The sequence below is a fragment of the Onychomys torridus genome, chromosome 21 (genome assembly GCF_903995425.1).
Source record: "Onychomys torridus chromosome 21, mOncTor1.1, whole genome shotgun sequence".
Taxonomy (NCBI): Eukaryota; Metazoa; Chordata; class Mammalia; order Rodentia; family Cricetidae; genus Onychomys; species Onychomys torridus.
In genome coordinates, this window is record NC_050463.1 from 9,524,742 (window position 1) to 9,535,435 (window position 10,694).

Genomic DNA, 10,694 nt, shown 5'->3' on the forward strand with positions numbered 1-10,694 from the left:
TTCCAGGTTCTGCCTATTACAAACAATGCTGCTATGAACATAGCTGAGCAAATGCCTTTGTGGTATGATTGAGCATTCTTTGGGTATATGCCCAAGAGTGCTACAGCTGGGTCTTGGGGGAGATGGATTCCCAATTTACTAAGGAAGTGCCATATTGATTTCCAAAGTGGCTGTACAAGCTTGCATTCCCACCAGCAGTGGAGGAGAGTTCCCCTTGCTCCATATCCTCTCCAGCATAAGCTGTGTTCTGTGTTTTTGATCTTAGCCATTCTGACAGGTGTAAGGTGGTATCTCCGAGTCGTTTTGATTTGCATTTCCCAGATAATTAGGGATGTTGAGCAATTCCTTAAATGTCTTTCAGCCATTTGAGCTTCCTCTGTTGAGAATTTTCTGTTTAGTTCTATAGCCCATTTCTTAATTGGACTGTTCGGCATTTTGATGTCTAATTTCTTGAGTTCTTTATATATTCTGGGTATCAGCCCTCTGTCACATGTGGGGTTGGTGAAGACCTTTTCCCATTCTGTAGGCTGTGGCTTTGTCTTGTTGACTGTGTCCTTTGCTCTACAAAAGCTTCTCAGTTTCAACAGGTCCCATTGATTGATTGTTTCTCTCAGTGTCTGTGCTATTGGTGTTATATTTAGAAAGTGATCTCTGTTGCCAATGCATTAAAGAGTACTTCCTACTTTCTCTTCTATCAGGTTCAGAGTAACTGGATTTATGTTGAGGTCTTTGATCCACTTGGACTTAAGTTTTGTGCAGGGAGACAGATGTGGATCTACTTGCAGCCTTCTACACATTGACATCCAGTTATGCCAGCACCATTTGTTGAAGATGCTTTCTTTTTTCCATTGTACAGTTTTGACTTCTTTGTCACAAATTACATGTTCATAGGTGTGGGGGTTAATGTCAGGGTCTTCAATTCGATTCCATTGGTCTATGTGTTGGTTTTTATGCCAGTACCAAGCTGTTTTTATTATGGTAGCTCTATAGTAGAGCTTGAGGTCGGGGATCATGATACCTCCAGAGGTTGTTTTATTGTACAGGATTCTTTTGGCTATCCAGGGTTGTTTTTGTTTTTCCATATGAAGTTGAGTGTTATTCTTTCCAGATCTGTGGAGAATTGTGTTGGTAGTTTGATGTGGATCATGTTGAATCTGTAGATTACTTTTGGTAAGATCGACATTTTTACTATGTTAATCCTGCCTATCCAAGAGCATGGGAGGTCTTTCCATTTTCTGACCTCTTCTTCAATTTATTTTTTCAGGGACTTAAAATTCTTGTCATTTAGGTCCTTCACATGCTTAGTTAGTGTAACCCCAGGGTATTTTATATCATTTGTGGCTATTGTAAAGGGTGATGTATCTCTGATTTCCTTCTCAGCCTATTTGTCTATTGTATATAGGAGGGCTACTGATTTTTTTGAGTTGATCTTGTATCCTGCTATGTTGCTGAAGGTTTTTATTAGCTGTATCAGTTCCTTGGTTGAATTTTTGGGGTCATGTCATCTGCAAATAGGGAAAGCTTGACTTCTTCCTTTCCAATTTGTATCCCCTTAATCTCCTTATAGTCAGAGAGGCAACCACCCCTGGGTCCCACCCCTGGACACCATCCTGGGAGGACCTGCCCAACTTGGCCCCAGTTTCTGGCCCATCTGCGGGCCCTGTGGGAAGGCTCCCCTTTTCCAAGACTGCAGGCAGACCCTGCAGTCTCCACACCCTGCCCCCACACCCATTTTCCCGAGATCCCTGCCACTTCCTGAAACTCAGAGACCAGCCCCCAGCTCCCATCTGCCCCAGAACTCCCATCTGGACCAGAGAAACCCACTGGTGGACACTACAACCTTAATGCCTTTCCCCCACACCCATCTGCTGGAGATCCAGCCACTTCCAGAGACTTAGAGACCAGTGTCCAGCATTCCATCCTACCCTGGAACTCCCATCTGGAACAGAGAGCCCCCAGCTCCCATCTGCCCCAGAACTCCCATCTGGACCAGAGGTTCCATCCTGTACTGGAACTCACATCTGGACAAGAGGAGCTCCCATCTAAACAAGACAAGGAGACCCCAGGGATTTCCTGAGACTCAGAGTCCAGCCCCCCCCCCCCAGCTCCTATCCGGCCAGCACTCTCATCTGGATCAGAGCTCCCATCCAGCCCAGAGCTTCCATCTGGACCACAGAGAGGATCCCTAAATCTGTCAGCTCTGTCTGGACCAAGTACACTGATAAGACCAAGAACGAAAATACCAAGAATGAATTCATGAGGAGATAGGCAGACACCAAGGCAGAAGTACATACAACAAAACAAAGAGCAATACAGCATCACCAGAACCTAGCCCTTCCCCAACAGCTAGACCTGAACATCACAGAATGGAAGACGAAGAAGAAGAAGAAGAAGAAGAAGAAGAAGAAGAAGAAGAAGAAGAAGGGGAGGAGGAGGAGGAGGAAGGAAACAACCTCATAAGTAACATCATGAAGAGGCTAGAGCCTTATATAGAAGAAATAAAAAATAAAGTAGAGGAACAGACAAACAAAAAATGGGAAGAACACTATAAAAAACTAGGGGAAAGGACAATTAAAGCAGAAGAAAACAATAAGTCCCTGAAAGAAAATCATAAAGAAGCAAGGGAAACAGTCCAAGACCTGAAGAGGGAAATAGAAAAAATGAAGAAGACACTAGCAGAAGGAATGCTGGAAATAGAAAATCTGAGTAAACAAACAGGAACTTCAGATGCAAGTATAACAACAGAATGCAAGAGATGGAAGAGAGGATCTCTGGTGTTGAAGATACGGTAGAAGAAATAGATTCATCAGTCAAAGAAAACAGTAAAACCAACAAAGTCATGACCCAAAATGTCCAAGAAATTTGGGACACCATGAAAAGACCAAACCTACAAATAATAGGGATAGAGGAAGGAGAAGAATACCAACTCAAAGGCACTGAAAATATATTTAACAAGATCATAGAAGAAAACTTTCCCAACTTAAAGAAGGAAATGCCTATGAAGATACAAGAAGCCTATAGAACACCAAACAGACTAGACCCCAAAAAAAGTCCCCTCACCACATAATAATTAAACAACTAAACGTACAGAATAAAGAAAGACTATTAAGGGCAGCAAAGGAAAAAGGCCAAGTGACTTATAAAGACAAACCCATCAGAATAACATCTGATTTCTCAATGGAGACTTTGAAAGCCAGAAGGACCTGGACAGATATAATGCAGACATTAAGAGTCCATGGATGCCAGCCTAGACTAATATACCCAGCAAAACTTTCAATCACCATAGATGGAGTGAACAAGACCTTCCAAGACAAAATCAGATTTAAACAATACTTATCCACAAACCCAGCACTACAGAAAACACTAGAAGGAAAATTCCAACCTAAGAAAGGCAGATACACCCTCAAAAACACAGGCAATAGATAACACCACAACAGTAAACCCCAAAGAAGAGAAGTACACAACACTACCACCAAAAAGTAAAAATAATAACAGGAACGAACAATCACTGGTCATTAATATCCCTTAATATCAATGGACTTAATTCACCTATAAAAAGACACAGACTAACAGAATGGATATGAAAACACGACCCATCTTTCTGCTGCATACAAGAAACACACCTCAAATTCAAAGACAGACACCTCCTAAGAATAAAAGGCTGGGAAAAGGCTTTCCAATCAAATGGTCTTAAGAAGCAATCTGGTGTAGCCATCTCAATATCCAGCAAAATAGACTTCAAACTAAAATCAATCAAAAGAGATGATGAAGGACATTACATACTCATCACAGGAAAGATCCACCAAGATGAAGTCTCAATTCTGAACATTTACACCCCAAACTCAAGGGCACCCACATATGTAAAAAAAACATTACTAAAGCTTAAACCACATATAAAAACCCATGCATTAATAGTGGGAGACTTCAACACCCTACTTTCACCTCTGGACAGATCGGCCAAATTGAAACTTAACAGAGACATAATGGTCTTAACTGATGTTATGGCTCAAATGGACTTAATCGATATCTCATACCTATTTCTGTCTTAGGGTTTTTATTGCTGTGAATGACCATGGCAACTCTTGTAAAGAAAGCATTTAATTGTGCTGGCTCTTAGAGTTTCAGAAATTCATTTTATTGTTATCACAACAGCGAGCCTGATGGCACACAGGCAGACTTGATGCTAGAGTAGTATCTGAGATTCCTACATCTTGCAGGCAAGAGAAAGTGGACTGAGACAGTGGGTAATATCCTGAGCATAGGAAACCTTAAAACCTATCCACATAGTGACACACTTCCTCCAACAAGACTATGCCCACCAGAACAAAACTACACTTCCTAATAGTTCCAATCCCTATGAGATTATGGGAGCAAATTTCATTCAAACTACCACTTCTCCCTTGGAATGTATGATAGTTAGTGGCAAGATTCCACAAACTCACTCCTCATGTCCTCTTTGCTGTGTGAAGACAGTTAGTTAGCTGAAATCTGGAAACCACCTCTGCTTTCCTCCAGCAGACTCCCTTCAGTTTAGATTTGAGCTGCAGATTGACTGGCAAGGTTCCAGGGCAGAAGAGGACAAGGTGTGGGCAAGGTGGACAGGAAAGCCCTTTGCCTGTCAGCACTGCACCCAATGACTACCAAGCCAAGATCTTTCACAAGGCCACCTGGGGGAACTTGGAGCCCCAAACTCCAGAATCCTGGCTTCCTATCTCAATCCCTCATTTCCTGGCTCAAACTCCTTCTTACTGTGTAGTGAAATGTACAGTAAAGTCTTCATGTCTAGCTTTGAGAGAAATGCTTTAGCAAAACCTTTGCTATGCTTGGGTTAATCAGTAGTGACTAAGAAATAGTTTTGAGGCTGTTGAAACCTTGAAGAGTCATTTCTTGGGAGAGTCTACACTTGGAGCTATGTGAGAGTATGCTGTTGCACATACCTTGGTCCTAAAATACTCCTGACACATCTGGAGTTCTTTTTTGATTGTGGATTGTCATAATCAAAATGATTGAGATTTGTGTGAGTTGTGTGCTTTTGTGAGCAGCAAGAGCAAGATGATTTTTTAGTTGTCGGAACCTTTCCCTGTCCCCAACTAGTCTTCTAAATGTATGAATAAAGTAATTGGAGTGAGCTATCTAGGTGTCAGTCTTTTCCAAGAAGGCTGTAACACTCAGCATCTTTGGAAAATGAAGGCTTAGCATCTTGGTGAGCTTCTCTTTCTACTGTGGCAACTATGACCCCAAATCAAACAGTATTAATGCTTTATAGGGTAGGTTGTCAGAGGATTCATTCTAACCTCAACACTCCAGGATACCCTCACTTGCCTAGCCCCTGATGCTAGCCTTTTCCTCCTTAAGGCTGCAACACCTGGCAATAATTCATGAGTCACCAGTAGTGCTATTCTCTTCCTTGGCTTTTTGCCCCAGAAAGTATTGTACATTTAGAACAACCTTTGCAAAGTGAGTAGAAAGAGAAGGCCATGGCTAGATACCTGTTTATGACTGAACTGCCATAGACAGCAGCCAAATCAGAGGCCCTAGGAAGCTATCTGCCAGAGCCAGAGCCAGTGGCTACAATACAAAGATGAGTAAGTTGTACCCTCTGTCCACCGGGTGACCACAGACTGTGCTGGAGAAATCACCACCTACTAATTTTACATCATGATGATATGAATTGTATAGAAGGCTCTTCTCAGCTTTAGTGAGGTATAATGTCTTTGTGGAAAAGGCAGAGAAGTCTTAATTCAAGAGATGATATATAATTTGAGCCTGAAAGGACAGAGTAGTCAGGGGGATGCCCTGTCTCCTGTCTTTGTTCTCCTAACCCAACCTGCTTGTAGCCTATAAACATATCAGAGCTAAAGAGATGGCAACTAAAGTTCAGCGTCAGTCCACCAGAAGAATATCTCTTTGATGGATATATCTCATTCAAGCAAGGCTTACAAGAATATGGACTCCAGACTGTTATTTGCTTCTGCTGTACCTTTGATATTTGATACTATGTATATGGTGTAGTTGATTCTCCACAACCTGTATTATAATGTGTCTATTGTATAATTACATCTCAATATAATGGGAATTTATATCTGTGGACTGTCTAGAAGATGACTCCTTCTTATGCTGTATTGTCCATTTGATATCTATAATGTTAGCTTACACAGAGTTTGATGAAAAATATAAATACAAATATATACTACACAAGTTTGGAATTATATATTCCCTAAAAACTGTTTTATATCATAGCTCAGGCTGACATAAGAAAATAGCAGTATTTTCAGCTACTAAGACAACTTTTACAGCATTAGCTTTATAACTCTTTTAATCTCTTTATAAGATTATCTCTTTCGTTAGATGATGTAAGGGCTGAATTTTTATGTGCAGCTGAAGCTGCACTTTACATCCAATTAAAAAGCTGAGATTTATTACTTGTATGATATTGGGATGGCTCTGTCTCTTATCATTTAGTAGAACATGACCTTAAAATGTAATTGCTATATTCAACATGAAAAAGTATTTTATATGTATATATATGAAAAGTGGGAGCCAACATGAGAAAACAAAGAGAATTCAGCATTAAAAAGTAAAGAAAATACCATCAGAATGTGTGTGTTCCTTTCCTAACCCTTCAGATTGAAAAAGTCTTAGTTTTGCAACTCTGTAGATTCCTTGCAAGCCCTATGTGCAGGCTTGAAGCTTGTTCTCTAAGACTGCAATACCAACACATTAACACCTGAGGATAACACAGAACTCTCTACTGGATAAAAGACTAAAAATAAAGCTCTTTTTTTTTCTCTTCCTAAGGACCTAAGAATATTGGGGGAGGCTTGGGAGTAATTTTACAGAAGATCTAACTATAGCCATTATAGCTACTTCCAGAGAAGATGATGGGATTTTAAAGATGGTTGTACCTGCCATCCCAAACACATCCTCAGAGGAAGGAGTCTGCCGTAGTGTTTCTGTGACAAATTGTACCTCTAGGCAAGCACTCCCTCTGGCAGTGTATGGACCAGTCTGATGCAGTTTGGGCTTTAGTGCTGAAGATAGCCAGTTGAGTACTGTAGGATCAACATTAACACTTAGCTTCATATACAGCCCATTGCCAAAATCTGGCTTATGAATGCTGCCTGCTATAGGAACAGCCAGTGACAGACAGAGAGTCATCTCACCACTTAGACCTCCCACTTAAGAACTGGAAAGTTTTGTGTAGCTCCAGTGCCTAAGGGGTAAAGACAGGAACCAAGTCCCAGGGAATGGAGTATCCTATCTTGTATATTACTATTCCCCCAGTCTTAGTGCACGAGCAATATATATATATGAAAAGACCACACCCCATAAGGCCAGTGATCACTATATGACTGGCTTAATAGATCAAATCCCCCACATTATTTCCCATTCTTTTATCTAGTTAAGAAAGTTATAATCCTAATACAAAACTTTATATAAGAACAATTATCAAGTATTGTCTGGAGAAAAGAAAAGGTAATAACATAAACAAAAAGGAACTACAACCAACAAGAACAACATCAGGCAAGAAACATATTCTAGATGTCCAGACTATAGGTAGTTGGCAAATTACAGAGATTACTCCAATATTTGTCCTATCTTGAAGAGTCTAAGTCTTCTATCTCATATTCCCCTAGCTGAGATCCAGGAGGATTGTAACTGTAACTATGTAGTCTTCAACCCCATCCAAGACCTGAAAAGGAAAGTAATATTACCTGAGTAAGCAGGATGTGCAAGCAACTGACTTCTGAAAAATGTATGAAATGACAGAAACAGCTGTCTGCCTGGACAGTCACCCAATGTTTCTCTCCAATGTTGGGGCATCCACTTCTGGCTAAACGGCCTAGAATGTCTGATAGACTTTTTAGAAGCAGGAAAATTTGAAAGACTGTCCTCTTTTGGCAAGGTTTAGCAGTCACTTTTCTTTGTGTCCTGCTTGTCTGGATTGGACAGTGTGCTTACTGTCAACAGTCAAGGTAAGGGTAGTTCTTTGCCCAATAAGCCAGTTTTGCCAAGAAGAAAACCACCTCCATATGGATTGTCTTCAGTGCCCATTATCTTCTTGGGAGTAGATTGGTGCTGTCAGGAGCAGTTGTGTCTCATATCAACAGAATTCTAAGTTATTAAAACATTTAAGTGCCATATTCTTTAGGTCTTAGGAGTATTTGATGTTTATCTATCTTTGTGCAATATCTCACTGTGCACCTAGAAAACCTGACATGACTATAAGTTTGACAAACATGAGTGACTATTAACCTGTAATTTTTATCAACCTAGATAGCTTATAGACTAAAGCTTTACATTACAAAAATGAATACTCTTTAAACAGATGTACAGTATAAGGACAATGACCTCCAAATTCTGACAACATATAAAAATATCTTAATCAGAGGTAGAAATATATAGTATAATATGACAAAAAATCCTTAATTTTCATCCTTATATAAAATATCCTAAACAGAAGTAGAACCATATACACAGTATGGCAAAATAATTTTACATTTGTATCAACGTACAAAAGTATTTTAAACAGGAGTAGAAACACACACACACACACACACACACACATATAACATAACAAGAATAACTTTGAATTTATATCAATATATAAATTATCTTAAACATGAAAAGAAAAATAATTTTACATTTGTATCAATATACAAAAGGCCATACAAATGCAAATTATCTAAAACTGATAGTTGCTTTTTTAGTTTAAAAGTAGATAAAATAATCTATATTATTATCCTATTATATCTATCCCCATTTTTTCTATTTCAAATGAAATTCCTGAGTCTAATCTTTGTTGTTCCACTATTGACCCTATAATAACTTATAAACAATTCCTTACAGATGACAGTTATCCATAACCCCAAGAAAAACCAAAAATCTTTTGGGAGAGGGGGTGTTGATATTTTAGGATTACGTTCTGCTGTCTGGGGGGAGGGTAAAGGTATCTCTATAGGGTCCTTTAAAAGATTAAAGCAATAGTTAAGTCTCATGAGGACTAGTTATGACATTTGTAGCCAGTCTCTGAGTAATAGGTAAAGCTTATCTGAAGTTCTGGCTAGAGTGCTGTAGAATAGTGAGTCATCTCAGCCAGCCATCTTGGAATTGCCCAGAGTAGTTTGTATTCCAAGGCTGATCTTTGAGTGGTATTTATCAGTTCAATGGCATTATTATACACCAGGTAGAGTCATTGTTGTAGGGCCCCATTTTCCTTTTGAAGACTTTAGATATCATTGTTAGGACAATTTATTGTTCATTGTGAAAAATTTAAACATTATTAATATCAAAAGGGAAAATTTCAATTTTAAGATAGTACTGTATCTAAATAAAGGTTTTAAAGAGTCAAAAATAAATAGGAGGGGAAATAAATTTGTGACAATAATAATCCCTAGATTTGGGTTTTCTTCTGTCCCATGTGGGGTGGCTCTTCTAATATGAGATAGATATTCTGATTTTTTTTAACATGTTTGGATTTAGAGGAGAGTGCTGTATTTCAATTCCAAAGCCAGCTTTAATTTTAATCAAGTCAGGACTATATATTTTTAGAGAAGTAAAAAGATTTTAATATTTATGTAGAGAGATTTTATCTTATAGAGAATATTGGTACCATTAGTTCAGATTTTTCCTTGTTTGGTAATTTTTTCTGGATAACATTCCATTCTTTTTTAAACGTCTAGATGTCCAGGTCTTTAGACTTCTTGAAGATGAGTATTTCTAATTTCCTGCAAAGACAAAAACAGAATCCTGCCTGACCCTTATTTGGTGAGTTTTTCTTTTAATATGTAGAATTGTCATATTGGTTGATGAACTATCATTTCTTCTTGTTAAGAGTTCTCTCCTGCTTGAATCCAGTCTTTCTTAATTTTGATGGTATTCATAGCTTTTCTTCTCCTGTGGAAACAAAAGTAAAACTCCCTCCCCAACATAACATATATCCTAGTTTCCATTCTGAGATCAATATGCCTTTAAAGTATATAGATTGATTTAGTTCAGCAGTAATTTCTATTGTCTAATGTCTCTCCACAGCTGTTGTTTCTTTCTTGTTAGAATCTAGAAAATTTAAAGTTAATAAGGCATTATATAGTCCATCTCTGGGGGTCTTTATTACCCCTTTTAAATTACACATTTCTTTTAAAATGCAATTAGATCTTTTTACAATAGTTTGTCCTGTTGGATTGGTGGTATATCTGTAATATGCTTTATATTATAACATAAAAAAATGTTTAATTTTATTAGAGACATATGCTGGAGCATTGTCAATCTTAATTTGTACAGATATTCCCATAATGACCATGACTTTTAATGGGTGTGTAATTACAGAATCAGTCTTTTCAGAACTCAAAGCAATTGCCCATTGAAATACTGAAAACAAATATATTGTATGATGTACATATTTTAATTTTCCAAATTCTGTAAAATGAAACATATCCATTTGTCAAATTTTATTTCTCTGCATACTTTTGAGTTACTTCCTATATGTAATTATATTTAATAGAGTTTGGTTGTACAAGGAACAAGTAGAAATTTTTAAAAATAATTTCCTTGGCTTGTTGCCAAGTGGTGGAAAAATCCTTTTTTAAACCTTTGCTATTGACATGATGTTTTTTTATATGGAATTTTGTGGCCTCCTGCATATTTTTCCATTAGTAACTGGTAAATTTCATTATTATCTTCTATTAGAGGACCTG

At 38.2% G+C, this 10,694-nt stretch overlaps 1 long non-coding RNA gene across 2 annotated transcripts in view; it reads left to right on the top strand.

The window, feature by feature from the left end:
• LOC118571695 overlaps window positions 1-9,762 on the top strand; it is an 81,561-nt gene extending 71,799 nt beyond the window's left edge. For both annotated transcript variants that reach the window (XR_004943378.1, XR_004943379.1), the window contains one exon: window positions 9,684-9,762. This is a non-coding gene — a long non-coding RNA (uncharacterized LOC118571695). The remainder of the gene's footprint in view (window positions 1-9,683) is intronic.
• The last annotated feature ends 932 nt before the right edge of the window (window positions 9,763-10,694 follow it).